Source organism: Tenebrio molitor, chromosome 1, assembly GCF_963966145.1.
Source record: "Tenebrio molitor chromosome 1, icTenMoli1.1, whole genome shotgun sequence".
Classification (NCBI taxonomy): domain Eukaryota; kingdom Metazoa; phylum Arthropoda; class Insecta; order Coleoptera; family Tenebrionidae; genus Tenebrio; species Tenebrio molitor.
This window is the reverse complement of record NC_091046.1, coordinates 1,568,848-1,573,154: the sequence shown is the minus strand read 5'-3', so window position 1 is coordinate 1,573,154 and position 4,307 is coordinate 1,568,848.

Here is a 4,307-nt window from a genome sequence, read left to right as displayed (position 1 = left end):
AATCGAGGTAAAAGTTTTTCGGCTCAAAAGAAGCGCATTGAAAAGAGGAATCCAGCGGTGTGGAATTCATTGACATATTATGTTTAATAAAGGAGCTATGGCCGTTTAAATGTTTTTTCGGAGTGCAAATTCGATAGAAGGTGGGGGTACGTGGTTTTTTCGAAAAAATTTTTTGTCTCCGATTCGAACGAAATTGCGGTGAGTTATCGCATTGGATGTGTTGAATTCAGGCATAATGAAAGTTCCGCTCATAGACCCCATTTGTTGGTGTGGGAGCCAAAAATAGCGAAAAATTTGAGTTTTTTCGGTTTTTTGTGAATTTCTCTTAAACGAAAAAATCGAGGTAAAATTTTTTCGGCTCAAAAGAAGCGCATTGAAAAGAGGAATCCAGCGGTGTGGAATTCATTGACATATTATGTTTAATAAAGGAGCTATGGCCGTTTAAATGTTTTTTCGGAGTGCAAATTCGATAGAAGGTGTACGTGGTTTTTTCGAAAAAAATTTTTGTCTCCGATTCGAACGAAATTGCGGTGAGTTATCGCATTGGATGTGTTGAATTCAGGCATAGGGAAAGTTCCGCTCATAGACCCCATTTGTTGGTGTGGAAGCCAAAAATAGCGAAAAATTTGAGTTTTTTCGGTTTTTTGTGAATTTCTCTTAAGCGAAAAAATCGAGGTAAAATTTTTTCGGCTCAAAAGAAGCGCATTGAAAATAGGAATCCAGCGGTGTGGAATTCATTGACATATTATGTTTAATAAAGGAGCTATGGCCGTTTAAATGTTTTTTCGGAGTGCAAATTCGATAGAAGGTAGGGGTACGTGGTTTTTTCGAAAAAATTTTTTGTCTCCGATTCGAACGAAATTGCGGTGAGTTATCGCATTGGATGTGTTGAATTCAGGCATAATGAAAGTTCCGCTCATAGACCCCATTTGTTGGTGTGGGAGCCAAAAATAGCGAAAAATTTGAGTTTTTTCGGTTTTTTGTGAATTTCTCTTAAACGAAAAAATCGAGGTAAAATTTTTTCGGCTCAAAAGAAGCGCATTGAAAAGAGGAATCCAGCGGTGTGGAATTCATTGACATATTATGTTTAATAAAGGAGCTATGGCCGTTTAAATGTTTTTTCGGAGTGCAAATTCGATAGAAGGTGTACGTGGTTTTTTCGAAAAAAATTTTTGTCTCCGATTCGAACGAAATTGCGGTGAGTTATCGCATTGGATGTGTTGAATTCAGGCATAGGGAAAGTTCCGCTCATAGACCCCATTTGTTGGTGTGGAAGCCAAAAATAGCGAAAAATTTGAGTTTTTTCGGTTTTTTGTGAATTTCTCTTAAGCGAAAAAATCGAGGTAAAATTTTTTCGGCTCAAAAGAAGCGCATTGAAAATAGGAATCCAGCGGTGTGGAATTCATTGACATATTATGTTTAATAAAGGAGCTATGGCCGTTTAAATGTTTTTTCGGAGTGCAAATTCGATAGAAGGTAGGGGTACGTGGTTTTTTCGAAAAAAATTTTTGTCTCCGATTCGAACGAAATTGCGGTGAGTTATCGCATTGGATGTGTTGAATTCAGGCATAATGAAAGTTCCGCTCATAGACCCCATTTGTTGGTGTGGGAGCCAAAAATAGCGAAAAATTTGAGTTTTTTCGGTTTTTTGTGAATTTCTCTTAAACGAAAAAATCGAGGTAAAATTTTTTCGGCTCAAAAGAAGCGCATTGAAAAGAGGAATCCAGCGGTGTGGAATTCATTGACATATTATGTTTAATAAAGGAGCTATGGCCGTTTAAATGTTTTTTCGGAGTGCAAATTCGATAGAAGGTGTACGTGGTTTTTTCGAAAAAAATTTTTGTCTCCGATTCGAACGAAATTGCGGTGAGTTATCGCATTGGATGTGTTGAATTCAGGCATAGGGAAAGTTCCGCTCATAGACCCCATTTGTTGGTGTGGAAGCCAAAAATAGCGAAAAATTTGAGTTTTTTCGGTTTTTTGTGAATTTCTCTTAAGCGAAAAAATCGAGGTAAAATTTTTTCGGCTCAAAAGAAGCGCATTGAAAAGAGGAATCCAGCGGTGTGGAATTCATTGACATATTATGTTTAATAAAGGAGCTATGGCCGTTTAAATGTTTTTTCGGGGTGCAAATTCGATAGAAGGTAGGGGTACGTGGTTTTTTCGAAAAAATTTTTTGTTTCCGATTCGAACGAAATTGCGGTGAGTTATCGCATTGGATGTGTTGAATTCAGGCATAATGAAAGTTCCGCTCATAGACCCCATTTGTTGGTGTGGGAGCCAAAAATAGCGAAAAATTTGAGTTTTTTCGGTTTTTTGTGAATTTCTCTTAAACGAAAAAATCGAGGTAAAATTTTTTCGGCTCAAAAGAAGCGCATTGAAAAGAGGAATCCAGCGGTGTGGAATTCATTGACATATTATGTTTAATAAAGGAGCTATGGCCGTTTAAATGTTTTTTCGGAGTGCAAATTCGATAGAAGGTAGGGGTACGTGGTTTTTTCGAAAAAATTTTTTGTCTCCGATTCGAACGAAATTGCGGTGAGTTATCGCATTGGATGTGTTGAATTCAGGCATAATGAAAGTTCCGCTCATAGACCCCATTTGTTGGTGTGGGAGCCAAAAATAGCGAAAAATTTGAGTTTTTTCGGTTTTTTGTGAATTTCTCTTAAACGAAAAAATCGAGGTAAAATTTTTTCGGCTCAAAAGAAGCGCATTGAAAATAGGAATCCAGCGGTGTGGAATTCATTGACATATTATGTTTAATAAAGGAGCTATGGCCGTTTAAATGTTTTTTCGGAGTGCAAATTCGATAGAAGGTAGGGGTACGTGGTTTTTTCGAAAAAAATTTTTGTCTCCGATTCGAACGAAATTGCGGTGAGTTATCGCATTGGATGTGTTGAATTCAGGCATAATGAAAGTTCCGCTCATAGACCCCATTTGTTGGTGTGGGAGCCAAAAATAGCGAAAAATTTGAGTTTTTTCGGTTTTTTGTGAATTTCTCTTAAACGAAAAAATCGAGGTAAAATTTTTTCGGCTCAAAAGAAGCGCATTGAAAATAGGAATCCAGCGGTGTGGAATTCATTGACATATTATGTTTAATAAAGGAGCTATGGCCGTTTAAATGTTTTTTCGGAGTGCAAATTCGATAGAAGGTAGGGGTACGTGGTTTTTTCGAAAAAAATTTTTGTCTCCGATTCGAACGAAATTGCGGTGAGTTATCGCATTGGATGTGTTGAATTCAGGCATAGGGAAAGTTCCGCTCATAGACCCCATTTGTTGGTGTGGGAGCCAAAAATAGCGAAAAATTTCAGTTTTTTCGGTTTTTTGTGAATTTCTCTTAAACGAAAAAATCGAGGTAAAATTTTTTCGGCTCAAAAGAAGCGCATTGAAAAGAGGAATCCAGCGGTGTGGAATTCATTGACATATTATGTTTAATAAAGGAGCTATGGCCGTTTAAATGTTTTTTCGGAGTGCAAATTCGATAGAAGGTGGGGGTACGTGGTTTTTTCGAAAAAATTTTTTGTCTCCGATTCGAACGAAATTGCGGTGAGTTATCGCATTGGATGTGTTGAATTCAGGCATAATGAAAGTTCCGCTCATAGACCCCATTTGTTGGTGTGGGAGCCAAAAATAGCGAAAAATTTGAGTTTTTTCGGTTTTTTGTGAATTTCTCTTAAACGAAAAAATCGAGGTAAAATTTTTTCGGCTCAAAAGAAGCGCATTGAAAAGAGGAATCCAGCGGTGTGGAATTCATTGACATATTATGTTTAATAAAGGAGCTATGGCCGTTTAAATGTTTTTTCGGGGTGCAAATTCGATAGAAGGTAGGGGTACGTGGTTTTTTCGAAAAAATTTTTTGTTTCCGATTCGAACGAAATTGCGGTGAGTTATCGCATTGGATGTGTTGAATTCAGGCATAATGAAAGTTCCGCTCATAGACCCCATTTGTTGGTGTGGGAGCCAAAAATAGCGAAAAATTTGAGTTTTTTCGGTTTTTTGTGAATTTCTCTTAAACGAAAAAATCGAGGTAAAATTTTTTCGGCTCAAAAGAAGCGCATTGAAAATAGGAATCCAGCGGTGTGGAATTCATTGACATATTATGTTTAATAAAGGAGCTATGGCCGTTTAAATGTTTTTTCGGAGTGCAAATTCGATAGAAGGTAGGGGTACGTGGTTTTTTCGAAAAAAATTTTTGTCTCCGATTCGAACGAAATTGCGGTGAGTTATCGCATTGGATGTGTTGAATTCAGGCATAGGGAAAGTTCCGCTCATAGACCCCATTTGTTGGTGTGGGAGCCAAAAATAGC